This window comes from Pseudonaja textilis, chromosome 16, assembly GCF_049901715.1.
Source record: "Pseudonaja textilis isolate UNSWEBS1 chromosome 16, rPseTex1.2, whole genome shotgun sequence".
NCBI classification, from domain to species: domain Eukaryota; kingdom Metazoa; phylum Chordata; class Lepidosauria; order Squamata; family Elapidae; genus Pseudonaja; species Pseudonaja textilis.
In genome coordinates this window covers 2,811,303-2,825,245 of record NC_142005.1, presented here as the reverse complement: position 1 = coordinate 2,825,245, position 13,943 = coordinate 2,811,303, and the positions used below count along the sequence as shown (strand labels likewise).

The following is a 13,943-nucleotide window of genomic DNA, read 5'->3' as shown; positions in this document are numbered from 1 at the left end:
GCTGGCCTGCCTGGCGCGATAAAGGAAGTTGGGCTCCAGAAGGCCCCGATGGAGTTTACCTTCCACACCTCCTGGCTGGGCAACGATTTCAGGTCTTGGAGAAGTTACCCTCCGGCACACTTCAAAGCCACTGTGTGATTTGCATGCCTTTGGCCTAGCGTATTTTGGGGGGTTTGCTGCTGCTGCTGCTGCTCCTACTGTTTTTAAAGCATGAATTCCAAAGCATTGGAACATTACGCACATCCAGCCAACTGTGGCTTATTAACTAAACTGTGATTAAGCAAACTGATGTGGGAAGCCCGAGATTGCTCTCTTTTGGGCACTGTGATCTGGATTTACTTTTAGCCTATTCTTCTGTCTACGGCATTTATTTAGAACCGAACAACTGAAAAACGAATCAAACCATTAAAAAGTAAAACAGTTAAAACTGAACGGAAGCATTAAAAAAGAGAAAATTACAGCTCACCATAAACACAAAATAATGAACAGCAGCGACGAGCCCCAAACATTGACGGCCAGGGCACCAAAAGGCAAAATGAAAACCAGGTGCGCAACCTAGGATTCCAAACTATGCTTTTGGGCAGCTGCCCGCAGAGTTGGGGCGACGTCCTTTTCAAGGACCGGGCCAAGCCAGATTGGGGTTCAGAGAGGTCCCTGGCCCCCCCCCCCCCAATCTGCCCCCCGGGCAGCCCTGCCCGTTCCAGAGACAGCTGGGCCTCTCTCCAAAGGGAGCCTTTCTGGACACCACGAGAGAGGATGACTCCTCAGCCAGGCGGCAGAGTTAGAAGAGCAGAAGGCAGGGGGACGCGGGCCAAATAGCCGCGTGAAGACTGAAGAAGAGATAAGCAGGAAAGTGGGCTGACCCGGGGCGACAAGTGAGGAGGAGACGGGGCGTTTCTGACCTCCTGTCCGCCTCCATCTTCAGAGGAGGAGGCGGCGGGCAACATTGAGAGAGAGAAAGATCCGCCCTGCATGAAAGAGTTTCAAAACCAAACACGACAATAATGCAAACTGTCCAAAGGCAACTAATGGCGCCGAGGAGGAGGAAAGGCTGCCAACCCAGGAGAGGGGCCCGGGGAAGCCGGCGAGGGCCAGAGCTCCTGCCTCCACCTGCAGCAGAGCAGGCTGGCTCGGCTGAGGGTGCCCACACGCTCTGCCCGTCCAGGGAGACGGCAGCCGGGCTCTCTCCCAGGCCAGGCGGGGGCGGGGATTGCCAGAATACTGAAAGCGACAACTGGGCAGGTCTGAAGGAAGGCAGCGGGGGGGAATGGTGTGAGTGCCGGGGGCGCCTGTAAAACCCACCCAAACAAGGAGCTGGCCCAGGCGCTTGGGGCCCGTGGGGGAGCGGGAGGGAGAGAGAGGCGGGAGGGGAGGCCACGGAGGAAAGGGCCAATGGGACCCCTTGAGACGTGGGGCAAGGATGGAGTTGTAGCCCACAGCTAGGCCCGGATTTCTCTCCCCCTCAGGCCTTTACGCCAAAAGGCCTTTCGACACCAGCACCTGAAATGGTCCAAACTGTACCAAAATCTCCTTCTCGTGCCTCAGCCAAATGTTCCTTCCTCCCGAAACCGCTGGGGCTTCTCCTGGGTGGCTAGATCTGAAATTCAGCCCCAGCACAAACCTCCAGTGGCCCCGATCCACAGAGAAGCCTGAAAAGGGGGCGCTTATAAAGCCCTTTGAAAGAGGCCATTCGGGCGCGTATTTCAAGGAAGAGACCAAAAGGATGCGGGAGACGCCACGATGGCAGAAGGTGCCCTCCGAGCGAGTGGACTCTGGGTCACAGGTGCCAAAAGATGCACCTCAACTGTCCAGCCGTCTTGCTTCCGTTGTCGCAAGCAACGAGGCCACACTCGACGTCAGATGATGGCTGACCTACCACCCGAGCGCCCGAGCTCTGAACCACCGTTCACCAGCGTAGGCCTCGATGGATTCGGCCCTTGGTCTGTGTATGCCCGACGGACCGGGGACGGTCAAGCTAACAGCAAACGATGGGCACCACTCTTCACATGCCTCCGCATTCGAGCGGTCCATATCAAAGTCATTGAATCTATGGCGGCCTCTTGCTTCATCCACGCCCTGAGAAGGTTTCAAGAGGCCACAGAGGCCCCGTCAAGGTATTCAGATCTGACTGTGGAACGAACTTTGTAGACGCTTGTAAAGATCTACAAACTGAAGATGGCATTCGCCCTGACGCGCCACTCGACGGCTACCTTAAAGCCAACAAATGCACATGGGATATTTAATCCTCCCCACGCATCTCACATGGGAGGAGCGTGGGGACGCAGGATTGGAATGGCTCGTCGGATCCTTGATTCGATGCTGGCGAAAGCACCTAAACTGACACGTGGGACTCTTATCTACCCTTATGGCAGAAGTCGCGGCCACCATAAATGGTCAGCCTTTAGTTCCGGCCACTTCAGACCCTGAGAATCCGACCATTCTCAGTCCAGCTGCCTTGCTAGCTCAGAAGACGGGCGACTGGCCTGCACTGTTAGGGAACTTTGAATCTAAGGACTTGTACAAACCACAATGGAGACAAGTTCAACAGCCTGCCAACACCTTTTGGAACCAAGAGTACCTGTCTACCCTACAAGACCGCCGTAAATGGAAGACCAAAGAACCAAACCTCCAGGAGGGAGACCTTGTCTTGCTGAAAGACAAGGATGTGCATCGCAACGCGTGGCCTACGGGACTTGTGTCTCAAGCCACGCCCAGCTCTGATGGACTTATCCGCAAAGTCAAGGTCCTGATGGCGAGGTCACTATATTCCTCCTGCGACCATCGGACCTTTACTAAGAAGCTCTACACCAGGCCAGTCACTGACCTGGTGCTACTGCGGAGAAAGGCCGAACTTGAAGACTGAACCTCAAACTTTGCATGCTTTGCGTTGTTTGATGCTTTATGAATGTTTTCTGTTTCTTTTAGTAATATAGCTAACTGTTTATCTCAGTTTATAGTTAATTTTTTTCTCTTCTTTTAATAGTGGAATGTACCATTCCAGGCAGGGAGTGTGTCGTCCAGCCAGTCTATGGGGATTGGATAGTTAGGTAGCAATTGTGAGCTGCCCCCTTAAGGAAATGCCCCATAGGAAATGTAGTTAAGGTATCCTGGGAAACGTAGCCCATATCACGTGACCACATCTGTAATCCTGATTGGTCACTAAATTGACCCTCCAGGGCTTGGCGGAGGTTTTCCTCACTCTTGGCTGAACTCATGGACTCGCGGTAACTCCTCTACTTCTACCGCTACAGATAAAAGATAAATCATATTTTTACCTACAAGGCAGATATGCAAAGGATTGGTCATTAAAGAACTTCATCACAAATGTGAGTTATGAGGATACCCGATGAACCAATAAACGTACTTTGTTATGGACGTCTTGTTGAGTTTATCTATCTGCATCTGCACAGCTTCTGCAAACCCCAAAAACTTTAACCTCAGACCGTCTCCTATTGACCCCACCCCTTTCCTAAGAGGTCATGCATAAGCGCACTAAAACGTGCCTACCGTCCCTGTCCTATTGTTTCTTTTCTATTTTTATTTCTCTTATATGTACCCATATATTCATAACTACGTTTTTACTTATACCTATTATCTTGTAAGCAATTGACAAATAATAAATAAATAAAAGGATGCAGCTGCCAGGTTAGAGAGACGGCTGAATTTCACACAGCCTTGTTTTGCGAGGAACAGATCCGGAGACAACGGCAGAACAATTAAATACTCCTAGATGGAGGACTCTCTCTCTCTCTCCCTTCCTGGGAAGACCCTGGCCCAAATTTAGGGGAGAGCAACCCAAAGAACGCCCTTCCCTCCAGGCCCATCGCTGGCTTGGCATTCAAGGATGCTCTCAGCAGCTGAGGCAGCCGTTCCCATGGCACAGAGGGCTACAGATTGATCAGGTGCTGCGCAAACTCTCCACTTACATAACCGGAATACACGGTGCCATGCCAGCCACATCAAGCCATGGTTGACACAAGGCAACCAGACGCTCAGCCTCCTCCTCCTTCCCTGACCATAAGGATCAGCCCTCCTCAAAGACAGGTTCGTGCCCGTTTCTCTACAGAGGTGCCCCCCAGGAGAGGAGGGCCGCTGGTGCCAGTCAGGAAACTCACAAAAAGTGCAACATGGCCTGTATTGACACATGATGTTGCAGTGGCTCCATGGGAGGCCTGGTGGCTGCACTTCCACATGCTCAGCGTGGCTAATTTTAGTCCTGTGCAATTTGGTATGAAGCGCCTCCTTGCCCGGCTGAAGGCTCGGCATGTGGCGTTCATCCAGGAACCAAGCTAAACAAGTGGTGGGAACTCGGCTAGGGGGACACAGTCCCGCTGGGGCCCCGTGAGAGCGCAAACACAGCACCGCTGTGCCAACCTGCGCCTGGGCAGCAGACAGGAAGGGTGAGGACAAAACCGTTGTGGCCGTCGGTCATTTTCCCCTGACCCAAGGCACGAGTGAAGGCCCCCACTCGTGGACCTCCTTGACCCTTTCGACTGCGGGACCTGCCGCCCTCCCTCCTCCCAGGTCCCCTGCTCCAAAACAAGATTTATGCCAGCCCAGGGCTTGGAGTCCGCTGCCCACCAACGCCTGCTAATGATACAAGTCTGAGCGGCACACTTGGCTTGTTGGTCAGTCCGGCGGCGACTCTCATTGAGGCACCACCGGAGCCCAGCCCTCGCAGCTGACAGGCCAGACGCTGCCCGTCTGCCAGAGACCCACTGCCAGGGCAGCGGCAAGCAAGGCCTGGAATGCTGGCAAAAGGCCCCTCCAACTCAGGGGACGGAAGGGGCTCCCTCCAGAAAGTGGAAGGCGCCCCCAACCCAGTGGCTGGTTTCACAACAGGCTTACTCATAATAAATTTGGCCACGGTTTAGGGAAATAATCCAGCAGGAATACACTGGCCAATTTTGCAGGGCATTCTGTCCTAAAATGGCATTGACCAGAGGTGGTTCAGTCCCTGTATCTGCATGGCACCCAAAACCAGCAACCCGGTTAGCCTGACGTGTCAAACCAACCTGCGTGTTCTTTGCATAGATCAACATCACCCAAACTTATGAGAAATTCAATATGGGGAAAATTATATTAGCTGTGGATAAATACATAACAACCCAGAGAGGCAGCTTTAAAAAAAAACCATCAGATTCAACAGAGAGAATTACAAAATATACACAAACAGGCAGGGAAATTGTTAGAAAGCACCTAAGAAAATTCTATGAGAACCTGGATGCGTTCACATCAGAGGCTGGGTTCACACAGCCCGATTATTTACTCAATTGACCCAATTTGGGAGTTTGCATGACATACACAAGAATGCTAAATTAACCACAACGGCTACGGCCGGGCCAAAAGATCTCATCGAGATGCAAACGGAGAAATGTGCACTTATTATGGGAATGGAGTCAAAGGGGTCCCGAAGACAATAGGATCGATCCTGAACCATCAGATAGACGCCACAATCCTCACACCCCTTAAGGCAAATCCAAAGCAACCGCAGTCTAACTTTGGCAGGTCGTGGGAAGGAAAAGCAACCAGGCACAACTCAATCCACCGAAGCCCAGCAGCTCCGGCCTTCCGAGCTCAGCCCAGGGCGGTTTACTCGGGGAAATCGGCGTTAAACAGACCCCCCCCCGCCCCCCACCCCCGTCTGAGGAGGAGGAGGACGACGACGACACCGGAGCCCAGGCCCGACGGAAGCATCTGCACAGCCCGCCGCCTCTCCCCGCAACCAGACACGCACGAAAAGCAGCTCCGGGCCAGAACTGCAGCCCGTCTGTCCGGGGCGGGGGGTGTATTATTACATGCCCCCGGGAGCCTTGGCCTCGGCGGGCCCGGAGAACCCCCGCATCCCGGGCGGCTCCGGGGCCCCAGCCCTCCCCGACCGCAGCGGCCCCGGACCCCGCAGCCGAAGCCCCCGGACCCCGCCTGCCTTCCGCCCGGCTGCTCCCCGGGCAAGCGGCCGGGGCCTGTTCCGCAGCCCCCCGCAGCGCCCTCCTCGGGGCGGCCGTCAAGGGCGCGCCGCTGCCCGCCACCCGCCGCCCGGCCCCGCCGACTTCCGGCCGACCCTCCCAGGCTGCCCCTGCCCGGCGGGCGCTGCTCACCTGGGGGCTCCGGCCGGCCTCCTCCTCCTCCTCCTCGAGCCTCGGGCGGCGGGGCTCCGGGCCGGCTCGGCTGGGCGCTGCTCTGCCGGACTCCCTTCCGCGCTGGCTGCTCCGAGGCCGCCGCGGCCACTCAGCCCCTCCGGCAGCCAGCAGGGCGAGCCAGGCGGCCGAGGACGCGGGGCAGCTGCGGCGGGGACCAATCGCCGCGCCGGGCAGGCAGGCAGGCAGGGAGGGAGGGAGGGAGGGAGGAGGGAGGGCCGCCTCCTCCTCCTCCTCCGCCGCCGCCGCCCCCTCCCGCCGACTCCTCGCCGCCCGTATCCCTCCGCCCGCACCGGCCCGGGCCAGGCGGGGCGAGCCGGGGAGGCGCCTGGCCGAGGGAGGAGGGGGCCCGGAGGGGTCGCTCCGGCGGCCCGGCGCGGCGCTGGCGGGGGTCGGGCTGGGAGCAACGGGGCGCCGGGCGGGGGCAGCGCTGGGCCTGGGCCGGAGCGGGAAGGGGGCCGCGGGGGAGCCGCCCTGCTTCGCCGGCCGGGCCGTCAGGAGCGGAACTCGGCGCTCAGCCGGCAGCAGCGACTCGAGGGCCCCATTGCCTCAAGGCAGCAGCGCCGCCGCTTTCTGGGGCGACGCGGGCCAAGCTTGGCGGCCGCATTTACGCGACACGTGAAGCCCGAACCGGGTCGTGGGAATGCGCCGGGCGGCCGGGGGGGCAGGCAGCCGGGCGGGGACTACATTGCACGCGCGGCGGAGGGACACGGTGTTTACGAGAGGTGGCCGGATCTAGCCGGGACCTCGGCGGAGGAGGCCCCGCTCTGCCCCCTCGCGGCCGGGCGACGGCTGTGCGTGGCCCCGCCCCGCGGCATTGGCGTCATGCGTGCGTCACCGTCTCCTGCGCGACCAGACGGCGCGCTGCTTACGCCCCCTCGCGGGAGACGGCGGCCAAGCTCTCCCGGCTCCTCCCCTTCGGGACGCGCCTGCGCGGGGGCTACGCGAGGCCAGGCGGGCGAGTCGTGGGAATCCGAGGCTTGCGAGTCCGTGTTCAAAAGCGTGTAATGCAATGCTCCCTTCTCTTGCCTGCCATATCTGGCGGGGGGCGGGGGGCGGAGGGGTAGGCTACAGCGAGAAGGATGGTTGCCTTCCGGGAAATGGAGCCCTGAAAGGTTTCCTTATACGATGACTTGGTTTCCCTTTTTCTACCTTTACCGATTCCTTGGGTAAAGTCGCTAGATTTTGCAAAATAAAAACGGCATGAATTCGTTTATTTGCTCTACCGACTCCCGCCCTCCCGAACCAAAAACCAAACTAGGACGGAAACTTTAGGGTGGTCCCGGGGTCTGACTTCCTCCCCCCGGGGGTCTGACTTGCCCAGGTTTCTCCTGCCCCCGAGTCAGCCGCTCTCTCGGCTCTCTTTGGAAAGGTCTTCCCACCCCACGGACCCCCACCCTCCCTTCCTGTGGTCTCAGCTGGGGAATTCTGGGAGTTGAAGTCCTCCAGGCTTAAAGTGGCCACGGTTGGGGGCCTCTCTTGGGACCCTTATGGGCAGGTGTCAACTCTCCTCTCCTGGGGAAGGTTCCCTCTGAACTGGCCTTTTCCAGCCCCCTTTCAGAACCACTAGGCGAAACGGAGCAAAGGGCCCGCCGTCTGCATTCATCCTGGCCCAAGTCCGTCCGTCTGTCTCTCTTGGGCTGCTGGCCCACTGCGGAAGAGGCTCCCCTGGGCCCACCCGGTTCAGGAGAGGCCGAATTTTAGGCAAAACCGTTCCGGGGGATCCCAAGTATCCGGATAGTGCAAACGAACCTAAACGTGACTTCTAGAGGTGTATCTCCCCGCCTTTTTCTGGCCTCGAGCGCAGTGACCTCACCCCCAGGGCTGCCTTAGCTCTTTAGGCAGCCGGTGGAACCACGATCGCCCCACTCCGATGGCGAGAAAGCGAACGGAGGCCATTGCTCTGCTGTGACTGCTGCTCTTTCTCCTCAAACCTCCTGTCCGCATTCAGTAGACCTCAAGGCTATTTTTGGCCTGCTTAATTATAGGGGGGGGAATCCATCAGCACTCAGGACAGATGCCTTCACAGAGAAGCCTGGTCTCTCTCTCTCCGCCAGCCGGCAGCGGCAGCCATCGGTGGAGAATCAGTGTGAGGTGGCAGCACTTCCAAAGGCCTGAGAGAAAATAAATACAACTAAACATCGGGGGCACAAGGGCTCAGCAAGATCTGCTTTATCTACTGCCTTTGGGGGATTTCGGTCTGCCGGATCTATCTGACCCGCCTCTTACTTGGGGGAGAAGCCGCCGCCTCCACTCCAATCTCAGTATTACGTGTCCTGTTAACATTTATCCAACATTGTACTATCTGCTTATTTATTTATCCAACACATATGCTGCCAAATCATAAATGATTCACACTGGCTTACCACAAAATTAAACAAAATCAACAGATCAAAATAAATAAAATGCAATAGTAATATATAGGTAAATTAATTAACCAATAAATCCAGTTCTAGCAGCACTCACTCAGTACACACACACACACACACACACACACACACACACACACACGACCTAACCAGCAAACTGCAGCCATGAGATGAGACCCAAGTAATGAAAGAGGGAAAGGAAGATCTAGAGGCCCTCCATGCCTTGGTCTCTTCCCTCCTAGATTACTGCAGCATCCTCTACATGGGGCAGCCTTTGAAGGCCGCCCGAGTTACAACTGGCCCAGAATGTGGCAGCACATGCAGTGAGGAGTTGCCCCATCTACCCGTGTGGGTACGTTACACCCCCGTTGTGTGAATTGGACAGGCTCCCAGTACATTCCGGGTGCAATTCAAGATGCTGGCTATGACAGCAAAGTAGGAGCATCTCCAAACTTGGCAACTGTCAAGTGTGTGGACTTCAACTCCCAGAATTCCTGAACTGGCAAGCAAAGGAATTCTGGAAATTGAAATCCACAATCCGCAAGTCAAGGGCAGCTTTTCTGACCTTCCTCTCGATGCCTCCCCTCTTCTCTGCACGAGAGGAATGGGGAGAGGTCAGTTCCAGGCGCTTCACTGGAACCCACCCACCCAATTTCAGCACCTCAGCTTCCTATATTCAACCCCCACAACACGCTTCATTCTTTCTTCTCCTTTCTGCCACCAACTGTTTTGGGGGTTCTCTTGTACACCCTCCCCTCTTGCAAAGTGGGCCAAAGCCGCCTCTGATACTCAGCCATTTTTACCTCTTTGCACGTGTATCTGTTGCTAGGAGGAGCAGCTGGAAATGGCTTCATGCGCTATTACCCCATCCTTTATATACATATACTGTAAATGTAGGCGTGCGCTCTAGTTTCCACCATTTATGAATAATGTCCAATTTCTTGCGTTATCCTTGCTGGCAAACGCAGCTGCCTTGATCTTCCATGCATTCGTTTTCAAAGCGGTGGTTGCCACTTGCACGGAATAAAATGGCTCCTCCGCCCACAGCACAGCTTTGCCTTGCCTGCGAAAGCGTGCACGCTTTCCCGTATGCAACCAGCCAAAATTCTACCTGGCTCCCCTTTGCTGGCTGGGGAATTCTGGGAGTTGAAGTCCTCCAGGCTTAAAGTGGCCAAGGTTGGAGACCCCTGTGCTAGAGATGAAGGTGACTTCATCTTGGTCTCTGTCTGCTGCAATGAGAGGCAAGCCATAAGGAAAGGCTCTTGTTTCCACCCAGACCGTCTCCACTTCGTGCTTCTTAGTAACACGGAGAGTAAAGTCGAAATGGGTTTATGGCCAGTCACATCTCTGCCACTCAGGATTCTCTGCCGGTATGAAGGACTTTTGGCCACCATTTCAAAAAAGCCAGCAAGGTGATATTATTATTACCCCAAGCGCCCCAAACTCTGTTCTAAGCAAGCCAGGATCTCTAAACGTCCAGAATAAGCCTGCATGCCCCAGTACCTGACTTTTTGTTAGCCAGGGAGGGGGTGCGGGGGGAGGCAGGGTGGCTTTGCATGACTTACATCAGTGGTGGCTGACCTTTTTGGGTTCCCGTGCTGAAAATTGCACATCCGCTCACTCGTGTGCCAGCCCCCACAAGGCAAGGCATGTGGGGTGGGGGGGCACGCCCCCGTGCATGCATGTGCAACTCCCCCACGTGCCCGGCATGTCTCAGTACATGTGTGCGCATCAGATCCCTGATGACCAGCTGTTGGGGGGCAGCGTGTGCGCATGCGCAGTGGGGCTCTTCTGGGTGACCTCTTGTGTGCGGGCAGGAGGTGGCTCTGCATGCCATAGGTCCGCCATCCCAGACTGACATCATAAGCAGCCGCTGAGCCCAATTTTGGGGAAGTTGAGGACATGCAGAGCCATGAATGAATTCCCCAGGTTGAACATGCCAGCCTGGTTGGTCTGAGATCCCACAGAAGCCTTGGCTGGCAAGGCCTCAGCCCCAGCCTGAATTAGTGGGGAACGAACGCCAGGCCTTCAAGCCCCCAGAGGTGGAAGAGCCGGGCGAGCCGGGGTTGCGGGGAGCCATTCAAGCCCTGCTGGAGAGGCAACAGCGGCGAAGCGAAGGGGGGGCTCGGGCAAATGTGCCCCTCCACCTCTGCTCCTTCCTGCGAGGCCCGTATGTTAAGTTGCCCCCCTGGGAGGAGCCGAGAGAGGACGAGGGAGAGGAGGGCCGGAGGGCAGCAGCTCTGCCCCTTGAACCTGCACTTGACGATGGGGGGTATTCCATGCCCCCCCCTTCCTAACCCCCCCCACTTCTCCCTCAGTTTGCAACATGACCCTTGATGAAACTCAGCTGCGGTTGCCAAGGCAATCGGATGTCGCCCTGGCAACCATAACCACCTTATGTTCGTTAGTTTGAAGAAGGTTCCCCGTCTAACAAAGGAAATTGCTTTGGGCAGCTGTGCCAGTATCGAAGGGCGGGCACCACCATCCCACCCCCACAACGACCACGGGGCAAAGGACCGCTACGGCGCTGCTCTGGCCCGTTTCAGGTCCTTTGTGCAAGAGACGGACGTCTCCAGCAGGGACCAGAGCGGGGCTGGGCGGGGGTGCCAGGGCCTGGACAACAGGGCCACCTCCTCTGCCCACGTAGCCCCGGGAGGACGGAGGCGGAGCGAGGCCGCTCCCTTGGGGACCGGCCGGGAGCTTCCGAAGAGCTTTTGGCAAGCGGCCACGGTCGGCCACGGTTCTGAAGGCTCTCCGAGAGGCAGTGAACCGTCACCAGGGGGGTTGAGTGTGACGTGCAAGGCCGCAGCTTTTGAACTGAAGGCCGGGCTGCTGCCTGGGGGCCCCCCTGACTCCAGAAAGGACTTCCAGCCGAGCTGACCCACTCCCCAGTTGCAAGCAGCTCAGCTCCAAGAGGGGAAGAAATCCTTCTGCTGGCCTCCTTTCAGAAAAGGATCGGGTGCCACCCCCCCCACCCCCCCACCCAAATGTAAACAAACATCCCAACTCCAGAAATGATGGGGGGGGAAAATGGTGATTTAGCTCTCTCTGGCACCATTAATATCCCTAACCACGAAAGTACTAGGAGAAGCCACAGCTGTTTCTATTGAAGGGGGGGGGGTTTGCAGCACCCATTTGTTCCCCCAGCTGGGTAGCAACGGGGGGCTCCTTTGCAAGGGCAGCATCGCAGTTGTCTGCAGCCAGACCTGCCAGGGATGAAGCTTCCTGGTCCAACATAGCCGCCTTATTTCCTCACCTGGCAAATGGTGGGGTGGGGGGTGGGGGGTGTCCTTGCTCTCTGACCCTGCAGGAGCTTCCCTCCTCCAAAGAGAGGGGGGGGTCTCACTCTGCAAGGGCCACTTGGAGAGTCTTCGGGGAAGGAGTGGATGAAACACCCGTCGAGGCTGCTTGACCCTCTCAATGGCCAGCCTTTCCAGCATCGACGCCTTGACCACCACACACAAAGCTGCCCTTGCAGGCCACCCCTGGGACCCCTGAACTGAACAGAGCCTCAGTGGGCCTCATCACCCCCCATGTGGGGCTCCAAGCTTTGCTGGGCCCCCCTCTTTCTCCCTGCCCCTTCCGCTCCAGCTGCCGGAGCCACCCAGGCCACAGATGCCCTCCAGCTGGGGCCCTGCAGCCTTGGGCAGCGAAGGCACGTGGGGGCCCAGCCAGCCAGCCGGGGGTTGAAGGGTGCCTCTGCTTCCTGGCCTGGCTCTCCTCCAGGCCCTACTCATCAGTAGGAAAGAATGCGGAGGGGCCTTCCGGGGAGCAGGATTGGGGCCGCCTGGCTGGGGGCTTCCTCCGCCCAGAATGTCCCTTGTGCTGCGTGGCTGCAGCCCCCTCTGCCCCTGCCCAGCTCCTCCGAGGGGATCCGTGCAGCCAGAGGACAGGATCAGCTGCTCTGTGGTTTCTCAGACTTGCAAGCCCTGAAGGGCCAGCCAAGCCCCTCTTGCCCCGAGGGTGGCCAGAGGAAGTCCCAGGCTGGCACAGTCCTAAGCAGGAAAGTGCTGGGATTCATCTTTTTTACTACTGGTTCTGAGAACGTGGCTTGGCGTGGCTTGGTAGGTGTGGCTCGGTGGGCCTGGCAGGGGAAGGATACACCGCAAAATCCCCCTTCCCTCCCCACCCCACTGACCTGCTTTCCAGCTCCGTTCTCCTGTGCAGGGCAACCAAAGGAGACCCAGCCGATCAGCTGGGACTCAATGGGAGGCAGAGAAGAGATGGGGCTGGCGGGGCCAGTCAGAGGCGGGATTGGCCGCTTCTCCCAACTACTCAAAATTTCTGCTACCGGTTCTCCAGAACTGATCAGAACCGGCTGAATCCCACCTCTGCTTTGGTCCCTGGAAAGGCCTGAAGGCACCATGGCTTGACCAAAGGGGTGGGCCGGGGCAGACAGCAGCTGCGCTCTGGCCAGCCCAAACACACACACACACCCCGTGGCCCCATCCAACGGGGCCGGCCCCTTTGCATTGGTGGGGCTTTCTCAGCCCCCCCCTCCCTGTCAGACTCATCCCCAGCTGTCTACAGCGCAGGCAGATCCAACTGGCTTGGGTTGGGGGGGGGTGTCGCATGGCAACTGCGACGCTTCTCAAACTATTCTCTCTCTTGCCACAATTCCCTAGAAATACCGAGCCAAAAATAAAAGGAAACGAAAGGATCTCGGTTTCAGCCTGTGAAACTCACTGCCACCAGATGTGGCCTTCTGCTCCAAAGGCTTCGGAAATGGGATCAGGCTAAGCGGCCGGGGGGGGGGGGGGGCCTCCCCGTGGCCATCGGGCAGGCGTCGCTCAGGCGCCTCCATCTTCCAAGCGGCCCCCAGGGCACTTCTTGGGCATCCCGGGGAGCTTCCCTGGACCCCAGCGTGGGTGGGCCGGATCCAAGAGCATGCAGGCTGGGGGTCCCGTCCCCCCCATCCCCCCCCACCTCTTTCCTCCTCCCCTACGGCCGCCCCCCTCTGCCTCCTTTTCTGGCTTCCCTTGAAAACAGCGCCACCTAATGGACAGATCCCCTCCCCAGGCTGAAGCCTCTGTTTACATTCAATACAGGGGATTATTCGAAGATACGACTTGGTGCGTTTAATGCTGTGGCCTTTCGCTACTGCTAGGAAATTAAGAGGGACGCAGGGGAAGGGGACAGGCATAATTTCCCCTCCCCTCCCTGCCTGTCTCCTCTGTTTCCTGAATCTTATTGGGCAGTTTTTACCAAAAGCTTTTTAAAAAATCACCCATGTTTCTATCATTCAGAGAATCTTTTCCTATTTTCAGTCGGATGAAATGCATTTCTCAGCGATTCTTTAATTAATCCTCCCCGCCCCCCCAATGTTTTCTTTATCCACTAGATTTCATTTCTTCGGTTAGATTTTTCTTGTTTTCAATTATTAGTTTTAAGGTCTACATTTTAACTGTGAATTGTACAAATCCTGATGTACGAAACC

At 57.1% G+C, this 13,943-nt stretch overlaps 1 protein-coding gene across 1 annotated transcript in view; it reads right to left on the bottom strand.

Annotated features, from left to right (window-relative positions):
* Window positions 1–6,308, bottom strand: part of MEF2D (myocyte enhancer factor 2D) — a 74,549-nt gene extending 68,241 nt beyond the window's left edge. Inside the window, 1 exon segment of the mRNA XM_087913813.1 lies at window positions 6,099–6,308. The gene's annotated coding sequence lies outside the window, so the exon portion shown is untranslated.
* Between the last annotated feature and the right edge of the window lie 7,635 nt (window positions 6,309–13,943).